This window comes from Phocoena sinus, chromosome 3 (assembly GCF_008692025.1).
Source record: "Phocoena sinus isolate mPhoSin1 chromosome 3, mPhoSin1.pri, whole genome shotgun sequence".
NCBI classification, from domain to species: Eukaryota; Metazoa; Chordata; class Mammalia; order Artiodactyla; family Phocoenidae; genus Phocoena; species Phocoena sinus.
In genome coordinates, this window is record NC_045765.1 from 137,844,249 (window position 1) to 137,862,034 (window position 17,786).

General features: G+C 42.4%; 1 protein-coding gene across 1 annotated transcript in view; it reads right to left on the bottom strand.

Annotated features, from left to right (window-relative positions):
• Nucleotides 1-17,786, bottom strand: part of NIM1K (NIM1 serine/threonine protein kinase) — a 70,312-nt gene that overhangs the window by 45,297 nt on the left and 7,229 nt on the right. Inside the window, exon 2 of the mRNA XM_032627280.1 lies at nucleotides 73-194. The gene's annotated coding sequence lies outside the window, so the exon portion shown is untranslated. The remainder of the gene's footprint in view (nucleotides 1-72; nucleotides 195-17,786) is intronic.

Sequence of the window (17,786 nt, forward strand, 5' to 3'; positions counted from 1 at the left end):
GAGTAACAGTAAATAATAATGTAAATCCATTAAAGAACATGAGCCATGAAGTCAAAGATCACACAGGCCTACCTGGCTTGGAAAAGCAAAGTTCACTGCTTTCTAAAAGGAGAGGAAGGGCCCTTCTGTCTGGCTGCGCCTTTGCTGCTCCAGGAACTGCTGAGCACGGGCGTCTGCACAGAGGACCTTGGCCACTGAGGAAGAGAAAGGCAAATGTAATTAGAGACGCTTTCTTCCCCAGAGCAGGAACAACCTGGGGCTGGCTGAAGAAGAAGTGATTACACAGTGTTGGCGAGGCAGTTTAAGGGGCACCCACCAGGGAGCCAGGAGGCTTCTGGAGCCAGTTCTGAGAATTACATACTGTTCCATGGTGCTTGCTAATTGACCCGGTATTTCAGGCTGAAAATATTTCCCCAAGGAGGTGAGTGAAAGTAGATAACAAGGATCTCATCTCAGGGGGCAGCCCACAAACAGAGCATGAGCTTTAGAGATCAGGTATTATTATTATTCGAATGTATAAAACTGCAAAAAGATCATAAGACTGAACACGGAAAGATTCTGAATTATGCATCAAGAAGATTTCTGCTGTGATTCTCAGCCCACACTTCCCCCCTCCTCCCTGCCCTGTACTACTTTAGTTTGAATTTTATGAATTATTTATCATTGTAAAGATAAGGGGTATGTACGGATCCATGAAATGGGCACATCTCTGAGAGCTTCATGATAACAGTCACTTCATTTAAGTGGCGATCTATGCACACATAGGGAAAGATATCTACAAAGTGCAGGAAAAGTTCTGGATGCGCAGTACTCGACTGTTGCCAAGGAGGAGGGAAATGAAATGGGGAGGAGGTGGAGAATTCAAGAAGCTCTTTCACATTTCACCCTGTATACTTCAGTGTGTGCTTTTGTTGTTGTCGCTATTTGGACTATTTTTGATTATGATGGCGATTTTCTTGGCTTAAGGACTAAAAGTATACGTGTACCTCCACCGATTTCTGGGGAACACGGCCTCTCTCTGGTGACTGTGTACGTAAAAGTAACTCATCTCTGATACAGTAAACTAGCCTACCCACGTGGCATGGTCTAGTCCAGCATTCCAAAGCTGAGATTTTCTGGAGTTGTGAGTTCAGAAGTAGGGTGACTTGGAAAGAAATGAAACCTGGCACTTTGTGTCAAGTGGTTGAAATGGTGACATAATTACCAACTGACTATAGAATACACCCCCAGGCAGAAGGGGGTGCTCCAATCTTGGTGATGAAAACGATACATGGCACTATGGGGCCAGTATCTGACACCAGGCCTGGAGGAACACGAAGAGGGAGTTAAAGCCCTCATGGAGAATATTAGCTGGTGTGCACCCTGCACTTGTTTTTGTTTCTCTCAGAATTAGGGCTTTGGGAATCCCGAAGAAAACAGTATAATGAGCTCTAGTCCCAGGATCATGGGGGGAATTCTCTTCCCAACTGAGTTATGGATATTTCAGAATATTCAGAAACAATCCCAGAGATATATTTAGCTGTTGCCTGGGGCCTTTTGTTCCCAGACAGATTTGGGGGCTGGCAGTGGCTGATGACATGATGCATGTCATCGGGATAAAGCTGTGTCTCCACAGGCTGCATCTTCTCCTTTTGTCACTGAGCCACAGTTCCAGAGCAAGTAAGGGGACCAGGTTACCTTTGCACAGAGGAGCCACCTACAAGGGAGGGATGAGAGATGGGTGAAAGGAATGGGGGCCCCTGCTGAGCCCTCCTGAGCCAAGGTTGTGTCAGGAGTCTCATGACAGAGCTGTGCTGAAACAGTGGTTATGTCAGAGGCTGAATCTGGTCCTGAGGATTTTAAAGTCTGTGAGGGATTTATTGGGGGCCCTCGGGTGAGGGCATTTTAAAATACCCATTGGAGTCTGGACTAAGTGCAAAGGATGGAGGCACTCTGCAGAGGGAACAGATGCTGGAAGGGTGCCTGCCTGGGAGGGGCCACGGCCAAATGTCAGCCATGATGAGCAGTAGAAATCCAAAGGCAGGGCACGACCCTGCTACCCAAGTCAGAAGTCTCGGCGCCGTCCCTGGCTTCTCTCTTCCCCTCATCCATCACTCAGTCCTGTTGATTCTCCTACTTCAAACCACCCCAGTCTTTTTACCCATCATCCTGACCACCGCCTGTATTGGGCAGGCTGGATCCCACAAGACACAGCGATGCACATGCTTTAGGGCACCAGCAGACCAGGGCACCAAAGAGAAGAGGCAATAGAAGTCTTAAAATATTTTGATATTTGACATAATTTTTTCAATGCATCTAAACAATCATCATAAGAAAAATCAGAACTTGGGTTCTATTATCCTTATTTTATGGTTAGCTTTGCTTAAATTTTGAATTGCATGTGGGGAATGATGAAGGTGTTGGTCTTTAAAGGTCTCAATCCCACCCGGTACCTAGTTGGCTGAAACTGCCTTCTAGCGGGCTTTTCTACTTCCTGTCTTGCCCAGTCAACTTTATTCTCCAGGAGACCACCTGCAGGATCTTTCTAAAATGTAGATATTGCTTTCCCACTTAAAATCCTTCATTAAAATGACTGCAGGAGGCCATTCTCACCTTCTGAGATGCCCCGCACTCTGTGGAGTGTGTTTCTCTCTAAATAAATCCACTTCTTACCTATCACTTTGTGTCTCGCTGAATTCTTTCTCCGATGAGACATCAAGAACCTGAGCTTCATTAAGTCCTGAGACCAGAAATGTGAGCAGTTTGAGGGCACGTGGGCAGCACCCTTTGCCTGGAATGCCCGTACAGGGACCCAGAACGGCGGCCTGAGCGTGCAGGTGTGCGGCCCAGCGCTGTCCCAGTAGTGGAAGTTCTCGCTCAACCCGCAGCAGCAGCTGGGGAGCCGCCCGAGTCCTCCCGCGCCGTCGGGCCCCACGACGAGCACGCTATTGATTCCGTTTCTCAAACTTTCCGAGAAACTATATATCTCAGTACTCCATCACGGTCTGAAGGTCGGAGGACCTCAGCTCCGGGAGGGCGGCCCCGGAGCGGCGAGGGCAGGGAGCTTCTCCCTCCCTTCCTCCCCACCCCCCCACCCGCCGCCCCTGCCAGCCCAGCGCCACCGCGGATGGATGGTGGGAGCCCCACGCCTGCGGGCGGCAGGACCGGGAGGGAAGGGGCAGCTGCCGCAGCACAGCAAGGGGAGCTCTCCAACCTCCACTTGGATCCACTGACATCACGTACGGTTTCCACGCCGGTCACGGTCAAGGTCCCGGTCTTGGCATTTTCCCTGCCCCGCCTTCCCGACTGTCTTCCTAGCGCAGACCCCCTTCCACGTGGCGTTCCTGCTCTCTCTGGATACGAACTTTTCTATGGTGGGACACTGAACACAGAGAGTTATAAGAAAGGATGTACGGTCACAGTTCCTACGGTTTCTGTAGGTCATCCTCGTCTTGTAAATTCTCCACAAAGCAGATCACAGCTGTGAGGAGGAGGGGCTGAGCCCTTCGGGGCCAGAGGGAGGAAGTGGCCTCCTAGTGGCTCCTCCCTGGAGCCTTATAGGGGGGTAGGTGCTGCTGTGGCCGCCACCCTGGGGGGCTAGCGCTGCCCTGAGGCCCAGACCCCGGCATCTCGGCTTGGCTTCAGCTGGGAGTCACGTCATGCTTTGTGCTGGAATCCACTTTTTTTTTTTTTTTCCGGTACACGGGCCTCTCACTGTTGTGGCCTCTCCCGTTGCGGAGCACAGGCTCCGGACGCGCAGGCTCAGCGGCCATGGCTCACGGGCCCAGCCGCTCCGCGGCATGTGGGATCTTCCCAGACCGGGACACGAACCCGTGGCCCCTGCATCGGCAGGCGGACTCTCAACCACTGCGCCACCAGGGAAGCCCGGCCCCATAGTATTTTAAGCAGGAGAGTCACTCTTTCTTCTCGCCTTGCCCTTCTTCCCTGAAACATGTTATACAACCCTCAGGTGAGATGGGCTCTCCCTATACCTGGAGGAAAGGAGCAGCCTTATCTCTGAAGACAAAGGGTCACAAGGAAGAATCCTAACAAAGAAGCTTTGCTAAGTTTCTACCATTTGACTACACTCAACTCGTACTCCTTAGCCTATCATATTCCTCCATGACTGTCAAGTCTTCATCAAACCTAGTGTAAAACACTCAGGCCTGTTTCTTTGGGTCTTCATTTCTTTATGAAGGCTCCCATGTCACATAAGATGTATATTAAATAAATTTGTATCCTCTTCTTGTCAGTTTAATTTCCAGACCCAGCCAAACTTTTCATCCCTTATAACCCTATATTTGAGACATATCAAAACACCTGAGGTCTCATAAACATCCCAGGCTGCTTCATGCTTCTCTCCCTTTGTACATGACATGCCCTCTACATGGACTGTTTCCATGACCCATTCACCATCAAACCTCCGAAACTCCATCCGTCCGTGAAGTCTTCCTTGACTCTCTTACACCCACGGGGCTCTCAAGAGTATTTCATGCATCCCTCTGGGTACATCCGCCTCTCTGTGGTGTCACTGTTTGTGTGCACATCTCTGTCTACCTGTTTAGACAATGAAGGAACTGAGAGCAAAGATGTTCTATTCCTTTTCTATCTCTGAACAGTGCCTGGCACATCATAGGTACTCAATGCATGTTTACGGAGTAGAAGAATTAATCAATGAATTAAAACAGGTTTATTTTGTTGGTAAGCAGAAAAATCATTTTAAACTCTTGTTTTACAAGAGATTAATTTCATTCCTTTTCTTAATTTCAGTCACCTAATGGTTGAAATTCTACGTATTCAAATTAAGACTACATTCCACTCTCTTTCCTTCTTTTCCCTTCCCTTCCTTTCCCTTCCCTTCTGTTCTCCTTCTGATACTCCTCACAAGAATTTAGCTCCTCCTCTTGTTTTCCCCCATGAACTCCAACATTTCCCTTCAACATCTTCAAATCCTGTCTGGTGTTTGAGTTACGTGGGTACGTATTTGTCCTCCTGAGTGGAACGTGGGTTTCTATGGGGCAGGTCCTCAATCTTATTAATTTCAGGATTCTGGGCACCCAGTACCCAGGAGGAGTACATAAATGCTGGCTGAAATGACTTGAATCGGACAGATACTTTAAAAGGTAGTGTGGATCTTGGAAGATACAGATATTTCTCTAACAGACATCCTTCTCTGGCTGAACAAAACAAAAAACCCACCACAAACAACTGTTGTATGATGAAGAAGATAAGGCAAAAATCTAAAAAAGACAACCGAACAAAAACCAAAACTCTTCAAGTGCTGTCTCCTAAAACAAGGGCAGGTTTGTTACAAGTGCCCCTCACCCGAGCACCTCTGGCTGGAAAATTTCTGAAACCTTGTGAGTTTGAGGAGATGCCCTACTGCTTTTGAACAGCACTCTAAGGTTCCCAGTGAAGCACACCTCCAATGTGGGTAGACATTCCTAAGTAGGTTATTTGAGTTGGAGGCATCCAATGTTTACAGACCAACGCTTGCTCCAGCCCACAGATAATAAAAACAACCCGATTACGGTCTCCCTTTGGAAGGCTACTGAGGTTAAAATGATCACAGTACAAGTAAAGAAGGCTCCATTTCCCTCTGTTTTTATTTTAAGGGTGTGACACGTTAGTAGCCCCCAGCAGATTTTGCTGTGTTTTAAAGCATGAGAAATAATCCCTGCTCTATTTTCAAGACCTTCTCTGCACTCCTCAGTTCCTCCAAAATGGTTCTGCAAATAGACACACCCATGCACTTGCCTTTGCCCTTCTCCCTACTCCTTGCCTTCTTTGTGTTTACACTTCCCCATGGGAGCCAAAACCAACACTAATTAGTGGTGAATTAAATCCTACCACTAGGACACTAGAGGATCAGTGTTTACCCAGGATTCCAAGGCATCCCTCATCCCTTGTCCCAAGCTCAAAGACTCACAGTTAAATAGGCAGCCCTGAAAGGAATTCTGAGATCTGAATCTATTATGCAATTTATTCCTAAAATTTTACCATCCCTATCGTAAAATATTCTTTCATGCCCAGGTAGCCTGACATACCCGACTTGCCCTGACTGGAGCACACTTGCTCCTTGTCTCACTCAGGCTTCAAGACCCTGCTGAAGTATCACCTTCTTGGTGTTAGACCAGACAGAGTTAGCTGTTCCACCCTAATCACTCCCACTGAAATTCATTTCTTGATATTCTCAGATCTTATCCTGATATTCCGTCTTGCTATCTCATATCTGATAACCTATCAGCTCATATTCTAATTGTGTTTGGCCTTTCTAGACTGACCTCAGCTGCTTGTTTACCTTGTATCCTTAATATTCCCCAGCATCTAGCCCTAGGATATGGTAGGTGCCAAAAAAAATTTGTTTTAAAATAAAGAATTAAAACAATATACGAAAGGTGAAGTAACATAAACCTATAAACCACAAACAAATAGCACCTTTGGAAGGACGACTGCAAGCAGTCATGCTTTTAGCTGGTGTTAGCATAGTCTTACTAGCATTTTATTCAATATGACAGAGAAGGTATACTAAAAGCTACTTTTATAAGCAATTACTATATACCAGACACTGTGCTTTTATATTATTGATTAGTCATTATGACAAACCCCGTAAGACAGATATTAAAATTCTCATTGCACTGATGAAATAACTAAAGTTTATAGAGGCTGAGGAATCTGTCCAAACTCAGAGAGCAAGTGAGTGTCAGGGCAGCATGGACGCCAGGCCCTCCTGACTCCACTGGCTGCCTCCATGTGGTCTACACTACAGTAGAACATAACGCTCAAAGGAACAAGCCGTTGCCCTGAGGTCCAAGCTTGGGCATGAGTTACAGATAGCAGCAAGGGTAGACAGGAGAATCAGAAAGGAAGAGTCTTTAAAGTGCTTTGTTTTCTAATAAACCACTGGGCCTGATAAATATCAGTGACAGTAAATATACAAATGGAAGTATCTTTTATTCACAACTGCGTAATAGACTTGCCTTCCCCATTGCAAGTACCCGACCTGACTTGATGAAACTCTAGATAACCCTATGCTATTGGATGACAACCTACACAGAGAAAGATCAAAATGGTTCACTATGATTATTATTATTGCTAAACAAGTTCAAATGCCTCAATGGAAGTTATAAATAAATAAGAATACACAGCAATACTTGCTGTATATGTATACACCAGAGAAGAAACAAGCTAGATCACAGCTCAGGCCATCGTGGAATAGAATACCTGTTGAAATTTAGCAGACTGCACAAAAAAGTGAAATTATATGCCAATTTCGCTCCCTAACATAAATATAAAAAATGTAAAATACATAGTAGTAAATGAAATCCGGCAGTATATTTATAAAAGTATGACCAGCTAAAACTTCTCCCAAGAAGGTAAGCATGGCTTAACAATAGAAGATGTGTATATTTAATTTGACATGTGAATCAATTAAAGGAGAAAAATAAAAGAACAGCTCAGCAGGTGCAGAAAAAGCATTCGATAAAACTGTACACTCGAGCAATCTGTGAGGATTTGGTTCAAGAGGGTGGAGTAGAAGGACATGCACTCACTCCCTCTTGCAAGAGCACCAAAATCACAACTAACTGCCAAACAATCATTGACAGGCAGACACTGGAACTCACAAAAAAAGATACCCCACATCCAAAGACAAAGGAGAAGCTGCAATGAGATGTTAAGAGGGGCGCAATCACAATAAAGTCAAATCCTATAACTGCTGGGTAGGTGACTCACAAACTGGAGAGCAATTATACCACAGAAGTCCACCCACTGGAGTGAAGGTTCTGAGCCCGTCAGGCTTCCAACCTGGGGGTCCGGCAATGGGAGGAGGAATTTGCAGAGAATCAGACTTTGAAGGCTAGCGGGATTTGATTGCAGGACTTCAACAAGATTGGGAGAAACAGAGACTCCACTCTTGCAGGGCACACACAAAGTACTGTGTGCATCGGGACCCAGGGGAAGGAGCAGTGACCCCATAGGAGACTAAACCAGACCTATTTGCTAGTGTTGGAGGGTCTCCTGCAGAGGCAGGGGGTGGCTGTGGCTCAACGAGGGGACAAGGACACTGGCAGCAGAAGTTCTGGGAAGTACTCCTTGGCATAAGCCCTCCCATTGCCCACCATCAGCCCCACCAAAGAGCCACTAGGCTCCAGTGCTGGATCGCCTCAGGCCAAAAAACCAACAGGCAGGGAACTCAGCCCCACCCATCAGCAGACAAGCAGATTAAAGATTTACTGAGCTCTGCCCACCAGAGCAACACCCAGCTCTACCCACCACCAGTCCCTCCCATCAGGAAGCTTGCACAAAACTCTTAGAGAGCCTCATCCACGGGAGGGCAGACAGCAGAAGCAAGAAGAACTACAATCCTGCAGCCTGTGGAAAGAAAACCACATTCACAGAAAGACAGACAAAATGAAAAGGCAGAGGACTATGTACCAGATGAAGGAAGAAGATAAAACCTCAGAAAAACAACTAAATGAAGTGGAGAGAGGCAACCTTCAAGAAAAAGAATTTAGAATAATGATGGTGAGGATGATCCAGGACCTCGGAAAAAGAATGGAGGTAAAGATCGAGAAGATGCAAGAAATGTTTCACAAAGACCTAGAAAAATTAAAGAACAAACAGAGATGAACAATACAATAAGTGAAATGAAAAATACATTAGAAGGAATCAATAGCAGAATAACTGAGGCAGAAGAACGGATAAATGACCTGGAAGACAAAATGGTGGAATTCACTGCTGTGGAACAGAATAAAGAAAAAAGAACGAAAAGAAATGAAGACAGCTTATGAGAACTCTGGGACAACATTAAATGCACCAACATTCACATTATAGGCATCCCAGAAGGAGAAGACAGACAGAAAGGACCCCCAAAAATATTTGAAGACATTATAGTCAAAAACTTCCCTAACATGGAAAAGGAAACAGCCACCCAAGTCCAGGAAGCACAGAGAGTCCCAGGCAGGATGAACCCAAGGAGAAACACACCGAGACACATAGTAATCAAACTGACAAAAATTAAAGACAAAGAAAAATTATTAAAAGCAGCAAGGGAAAAAAGACAAATAACGTACATGGGAACTCCCATAAGGTTAACAGCTGATTTCTCAGCAAAAACTCCACAAGCCAGAAGTGAGTGGCATGACATATTTAAAGTGATGAAAGGGAAGAACTTACAACCAAGATTACTCTCCCTGGCAAGGATCATTCAGATTTGACAGAGAAATCAAAAGCTTTACAGACAAGCAAAAGCTAAGAGAATTCAGGGCCACCAAACCAGCTCTACAACAAATGCTAAAGGAACTTCTCTAAGTGGGAAACACAAGAGAAGAAAAGGACCTACAAAAACAAACCCCAAACAATTAAGAAAATGGTAATAGGAGCATAATATTGATAATTACCTTAAATGTGAATGGATTTAATGCTACAACCAAAAGATACAGGCTTGCGGAATGGAAACAAAAACAAAGCCCATATATATTCTGTCTATAAGAGACCCACTTCAGACCTAGGGACACATACAAACTGAAAGTGAGGGGATGGAAAAAGATATTCCATGCAAATGGAAATCAAAAGAAAGCTGGAGTAGCAATACTTATAACAGATAAAATAGACTTTAAAATAAAGACTATTACAAGAGACAAGGAAGGACACTACATAATGATCAAGGGATCAATCCAAGAAGAAGATATAACAAATATATATGCAGCCAACATAGGAGCACCTCAATACATAAGGCAAATGCTAACAGCTATAAAAGAGGAAATTTCAGTAACACAATAATAGTGGGGGAGATTAACACCTCACTTACACCAGTGGACAGATCATCCAGACAGAAAATTAATAAGGAAACACAAGCTTTAAATGACACAATAGACCAGGTAGATTTAATTGATATTTATAGGATATTCCTTCCGAAAACAGCAGATTACACTTTCTTCTCAAGTGCACATGGAACATTATCCAGGATAGATCAGATCTCAGGTCATAAATCAAGCTTCAGTAAATTTAAGAAAATTGAAATCATATCAAGCATCTTTTCTGACCACAACGCTATGAGATTAGATATAAATTACAGGGAAAACAACGTGAAAAACAAAAACACATGGAGGCTAAACAATACATTACTAAATAACCAAGAGATCACTGAAGAAATAAAAAAATACCTAGAGACAAATGACACGACGCGAAAACACGATCCAAAACCTATGGGATGCTGCAAAAGCAGTTCTAAGAGGGAAGTTTACAGCAATACAATCTTACCTCAAGAAACAAGAAACATCTCAAATAAACAATCTAACCATACACCTAAAGGAACTAGAGAAAGAAGAACAAACAAAACCCAAAGTTAACAGGAGGAAAGAAATCATAAAGATCAGAGCAGAAATAAATGAAATAGAAACAAAGAAAACAATAGCAAAGATAAATAAAACTAAAAGGTGGTTCTTTGAGAAGATAAACAAAATTGATAAACCTTTAGCCAGACTCATCAAGAAAAAGAGGGAGAAGATTCAATCAATAAAATGAGAAATGAAAAAGGAGAAGTTACAACAGACGCTGCAGAAATACAAAGCATCATAAGCGGCTACTACAAGCAATTCTATGCCAATAAAATGGACAACCTGGAAGAAATGGACAAATTCTTAGAAATGCACAACCTGCCAAGACTGAATCAGGAAGAAATAGAAAATATGAACAGACCAATCACAAGTAATAAAATTGAAACTGTGATTAAAAATCTTCCAACAAACAAAAGTCCAGGACCAGACGGCTTCACAGGTAAATTCTATCAAACATTTGGAGAAGAGCTAACACCCATCCTTCTCAAATTCTTCCAAAAAATTGCAGAGGAAGGAACACTCCCAACCTCATTCTATGAGGCCACCATCACCCTGATAGCAAAACCAGACAGAGACACTACAAAAAAAGAAAATTACAGACCAATATCACTGAAGAATACAGATGCAAAAATCCTCAACAAAATGCTAGCAAACAGAATTCAACAACACATTAAAAGGATCATACACCATGATCAAGTGGGATTTACCCCAGGGATGCAAGGATTCTTTAATATACGCAAATCAATCAATGTGATACACCATATTAACAAATTGAAGAATAAAAACCATATGATCATCTCAATAGATGCAGAGAAAGCTTTTGACAAAATTCAACACCCATTTATGATAAAAACTCTCCAGAGAGTGGGCATAGAGGGAAACTACCACAATATAATAAAGGCCATATACGACAAACCCACAGCAAACATCATTCTCAATGGTGAAAAACTGAAACCATTTCCTCTAAGATCAGAAAAAGATAAGGATGTCCACTCTCGCCACTCTTATTCAACATAGTTTTGGAAGACCTAGCCACAGCAATCAGAGAAGAAAAAGAAATAAAAGGAATACACATTGGAAAAGAAGAAGTACAACTGTCACTGTTTGCAGATGACATGATACTATACATAGAAAATCCTAAAGATGCCACCAGAAAACTACTAGAGCTAATCAATGAATTTGGTAAAGTTGCAGGATACAAAATTAATGCACAGAAATCTCTGGCATTCCTATACACTAACGATGAAAGATCAGAAAGATAAATTAAGGAAACAATCCCATTCAACAAAAAGAATAAAATACCTAGGAATAAACCTACCTAAGGAGGTAAAATACCTGTACTCAGAAAACTATAAAACACTGATGAAAGAAATCAAAGATGACACAAACAGATGGAGAGATATAACATGTTCATGGATTGGAAGAATCAATATTGTGAAAATGACTATACTACCCAAAGCAATCTATAGATTCAATGCAATCCCTATCAAATTACCAATGGCATTTTTTACAGAACTAGAATAAAAAATCTTAAAATCTGTATGGAGACACAAAAGACCCCGAATAGCCAAAGTAATCTTGAGGGAAATAAACAGAGCTGGAGGAATCAGACTCCCTGATTTCAGACCATATTACAAAGCTACAGTAATCAAGACAATATGGTACTTGCACAAAAACAGAAATATAGATCAGTGGAACAGGATAGGAAGCCCAGAGATAAACCCATGCACCTATGGTCAACTAATCTATGACAAAGGAGGCAAGGATATACAATGGAGAAAAGACAGTCTCTTCAATAAGTGGTGCTGGGAAAACCAGACAGCTACATGTAATAGAATGAAATTAGAACATTCTCTAACACCATACACAAAAATAAATTCAAAGTGGAATTAAGACCTAAATGTAAGACTGGACACTCTAAAACACTTAGAGGAAAATATAGGGAGAACACTCTTTGACATAAATCACAGCAAGATCTTTTTTGATGCACCTCCTAAAGTAATGGAAATAAAAACAAAAATAAACAAATGGGACCTAGTGAAACTTAAAAGCTTTTGCACAACAAAAGAAACTGTAAACAAGATGAAAAGACAACCCTCAGAATGGGAGAAAATATTTGTAAATGAATCAACGGACAAAGGATTAATCTCCAAAATATATAAACAGCTCATGCAGCTCAATATTAAAAAAACAAACAACCCAATCAAAAATGGGCATAAGACCTAAATAGACATTTCTCCTAAGAAGACATACAGATGGACAAGAGGCACATGAAAAGCTGCTCAACATCACTAATTATTAGAGAAATGCAAATCAAAACTACAGTGAGGTATCACCTCACACCAGTTAGAATGGGCATCATCAGAAAATCTACAAACAACAAATGCTGGAGAGGGTGTGGAGAAATGGGAACCCACTTGCACTGTTGGTGGGAATGTAAATTGATACAGCCATTATGAGAACAGTATGGAGGTTCCTTAAAAAACTAAAAATAGAATTACCATATGACCCAGCAATCCCACTACTGGGCATATACCCAGCGAAAACTGTAATTCAAAAAGACACATGCAGACTTCCCTGGTGGTGCAGTGGTTAAAAATCCGCCTGTCAATGCAGGGGACATGGGTTCGAGCCGTGGTCTGGGAAGATCCCACATGCCACGAAGCAACTAAGCCCATGTGCCACAACTACTGAGCCTGTGCTCTAAGAGCCTGTAAACCACAACTATTGAGCCCACGTGCCACAACTACTGAAACCCTCACGCCTAGAGCTCGTGCTCTGCAACAAGAGAAGCCACCACAATGAGAAGCCCACACACTGCAACGAAGAGTAGGCCCCTGCTCACCGCAACTAGAGAAAGCCTGTGCACAGCAACAAAGACCTAACACAGCCAAAAAAAAAAAAAAAAAAAGACACATGCACCCCAGTGTTCACTGCAGCACTGTTTACAATAGCCAGTTCATGGAAGCCACCTAAATGCCCAGCAACAGAGAAATGGATAAAGAAGATGTACTACATATATACAATGGAATATTAATCAGCCATAAAAAGGAACAAAATTGGGTCATTTGTAGAGACGTGGATGGACCTACAGACTGTCATACAGGGTGAAGTAAGTCAGAAAGATCGTATATTCACACATATATGTGGAATCTAGATAAATGGTACAGATGAGTTTGCAAGGCAGAAATAGAGACACAGATGTAGAGAACAAACGTATGGACACTAAGGGAGATGTGGGAAGAAGGGTGGTGGTGGTGGGATAAACTGGGAGATTGGGATTGACATATATACATTTATATGTATAAAATAGGTAACTAATAAGAACTGCTGTATAAAAAATCAATAATAAAATTAAATTTAAAAACCAAAATACTGTACTCTCATTATTAATAAAAATGTTAGCAAACTAGGTATAGAGGGGAACTGGCTCAACCAAGTTAAGTCTATCTGCCAAAACCTACAGCAGACATCTTTTTAAATGGTGAAATATTAGAAGCATTCTCTACAAAATCAGGAAGAAGACAAGGCTGTCTGCTAACACTGCTTCTATTCAATATTTATTGGAGCCTCTGGCCAATGAAAGAAGACAAGAACTAAATAGTGAAAAGAAACAAAACTGTTCTGATTTGCTGACAAAGAATTTTTTTTTTTTTTTTTTTTTTTTGTGGTACTCGAGCCTCTCACTGTTGTGGCCACTCCCGTTGTGGAGCACAGGCTCCGGACGCGCAGGCTCAGCAGCCGTGGCTCACAGACCCAGCCGCTGTGTGGCATGTGGGATCCTTCCGGATCGGGGCACGAACCCACATCCCCTGCATCGACAGGCAGACTCTCAACCACTGCGCCACCAGGGAAGCCCGACAAAGAATTTTAAACATTGAAAATCCTAGAGACTTTACTCACAAACGATTAAAACTAATAAATAAGTTTAACAATGTTGCTGAAGATAAAATCAGTGCAAATTCAATAACATTTGTATTCACCAATAATAATCTGGCAATAATAAAAAAATATAACAATAATAAAACATATTCCATTCATATGAGTAGCAATAAAAATTCATGAGATACCTAAGAATAAATGCAACAAAGGAGATGAGAGACATAAATCATGAAAATTATGAAAGCTTATTGGAGAACATAAAAGAAGAACTAATACATGGAAAAAACATACCATGTTTAATCAGAGAATACTCAATATCATAAAGATGTAAACTCTTCCCTAAATGAATATACAAACTTAGTGAATTTCAATGGAAATCTCAATTGTTTTTTGTTTTTGTGTATGAGTATGCTTAAAACGGCATATTTCGTCGTGTATTCCATAACACATGGAACAGGCTTGTTCCAATTTCATGCTTTAGATTGGTACACCTGCTCTCAACTCCAAATTTCAGAACGGCAAACATCTTCATGCCTTCTGAAAGAGGTATGAGCAAAACTGTTAACATGAGTCATTTAGAACAGCCACAGAAGTGTAGGTTTTTTTTTTTTTTCTTGCGGTACGCGGGCCTCTCACTGTTGGGGCCTCTCCCCTTGTGGAGCACAGGCTCCAGACGCACAGGCTCAGCGGCCATGGCTCACGGGCCCAGCCGCTCCGCGGCATGCAGGATCTTCCCGGACCGGGGCACGAACCCGTGTCCCCTGCATCGGCAGGCGGACTCTTAACCACTGCGCCACCAGGGAAGCCCAGAAGTGTAGGGTTTTAATCAACTTTCCAAGAAGGCGATGAGTTGTCCTGGGCAAAAAACGGGGGAGGTAACTTTTTCAACATTTCCGTCAGTTAGCTCAATCAGGAAGTGCTCAGCAGATGATTCTATCTTCTGACAAGTGAAAAGTTGAGAAAATGAAGATCTTACCTGAGGAAGACTTCATAAAAATAAATGCGTTTTTAAGAATGGGGAAGAGAGGTTAGCAGAGAAGGTAGAGGTGAGATCTTCCAAGGAAGAAAAATTCCAAAATAATTATAAACCACATTAAGGGTGGTCAGAGGTGGAAGCCTGGAATGGGTCAGGAATAGGAGCTCTCGGTACGTTTAAGACATTAGTCCAGCATCACCATTTCAATAGGCAACTGAAATGTCAAAATCTATAACATGGTTACTCCTTAAAGTGTCAGTGTGACATTGGAATACTAATATATTCAGCTATTTGATAACATGATTTCCCAAGGGAAAATCTAAACAAAAACTAGTCGGGATGATTGAACATGCAAATTTTCTACATTCTAAGTCTTTCATTTCAAAAATAAAAGTGATAGGAAAATCACGTTGCAAAACCTAAGAGATGTTCTTTAGAAAGGAGGTCATAGTGAAACCATGCAACTCAGATTGGGACTTGAACCCATGGTCTTTATTTTTCTTTTTTGGGTGCGTTGGGTCTTCATTGCCGCGCGCGGGCTTTCTCTAGTTGTAGCGAGCAGGGTCTACTCTTCGTTGCGGTGCGCAGGCTTCTCACCACTGTGGCTTCTCTTGTTGCAGAGCACGGGCTCTAGGAGTGCGGGCTTCAGTAGTTGTGGCACACGGCTTAGTTGCTCCATGGCATGTGGGATCTTCCCGAACCAGAGATCAAACCTGTGTCCCCTGTATTGGTAGGCGGATTCTTAACCACTGTGCCACCAGGGAAGTCCCTGAACCTATGGTCTTTTAATTGAGATTACACATCTGGTCTCAGGATTTAATGAAGCTCAGGTTCTTGACGTTGCAGAAAGAATTCAGTGAGAGACAAAGTGATAGGTAAGAAGTGGATTTGTTTAGAGAGAAACATACTCCACAGATGGAGTGTGGGCCATCTCAGAAGGCGAGAGGTGCCGAAATATGGAGTGGTTATTTTTTTTATGGGCTAGGTAATTTCATAGGCTAATAAGTGGAAGGATTATTCCAACTATTTCAGGGAAGGGGCGGGGATTTCCAGGAATTGGGCCACCCACTTTTTGGCCTGTTATGGTTAGCCTCAGAACTGTCATGGCACTGGTGAGTGTGTCATTAAATGCTAATGTATTACAATGAGTGTATAATGAGGCTCAAGGTCCACTGGAAGTCGATTCTTCCACCATCTTGGACCTAGTTGGTTCTAAACAGTTTTTGTCATGTCTTATGGCTATGTCATTCTTTTAAAGGTTGTGCCCTGTCCCCTTCCCTCCTGTTTCAGTAGGAAACATGGGAGTGGGAGGGGTGGAGCTGATGATCAACCAGCCACAGACTGTGTCAAAACGGTTAGACCTATGAAGTGCTGTTAGACCACCACATGTAATCTTGGCTTGTTATTTATCTTATGGTTGTGGTCTATCTCCCTTATTAATAGCTACTGTTTAATGAGAGCCTACAATATATAGCAAGTGCTCAGTAAGTAGGGTGAACACAGAATTTGTCACTCAAACCAAGACACTTCTGAGAGTAGAAGGGGGTGCTATTAATAATCACACTGGGACAACAGATGTAATCCAGAGCCTTCCCTGATGAACTGGGACACATGGTCACCCTATCAATCAGTGATGTTGTGGCAGTCACTGTGGGCTGGCTCACTCAACATCTTTATTAACTCTCCCTTCCTTGCCTTCTTCTGCTGTAGGGGCTGGAAAGCCCAGTTTCTCTTCCTCCCTCAGAGCTAGGGCTGTGGGATACTCCTCCAGTAACAAGATGAAATATCCAGGTCAGCAGACTATTTTTAAGTGCCTGCCTACTTTAAGCCAGTGGGTACGAGGTCCTCCCCAAGAGCACATAGGTACGATTAAATCATCAGCTAGTGGGGCAAGGTAGACACCTAAAACAGATAATTTAAATATAACGTTCAAAGCATTGGGCCAGACATATGTGCAGGTAGGGTGGGCACCCAGAGAACACGTGGGGTATGGTCAATGTTCAGGAAAAACTTCCTGAATGAGATGAAACCTGAAAGAATTTGCCCCTGTGACTAAGCAAGTGCTAAGATAAGGAAATGTAGGTCACGGAAACAGAAAGTGAAAGGTGGGTTGTTGTTTTTTTTAATGGCCATTGAATGTGAGGCAATGTAAAAGGTAGGAAAATCTGTACCTCACTGTCTGCTACAAGAACTAGTGCTGTTGATTATGTCCAAAGGGTATTTGTCTAAACTAGAAGTTCAGAAAAGTTTAAAAGGTTTTTTAAAAAAACTTAATCATAATTAAATATGATCAGAGTGTATTTTATTAGCCAAGAATGGGAGTAACAGTCTGTATTTGCATCTTAGTCTCTGTTCTGATGGGCAACTTTCACCAATTAATCTAGCATTGAACAAAAAAGGTTTAAGTCACCAAATTTCAACTATCACTGAACATTCCATCAATGAGACAAACAGCTTTAAACCCAGAGTCTACTTACTTAGCACTGCTATATACCAACTTAGCACTGCTATATACTAACCTTTAAAAAAATGTTGCATCCTGTTTCCTATAGCTATTAACTATGTCACCTGTTTTATTGTTTTAAATCTTTTTTACTTTTCTCGGCAGA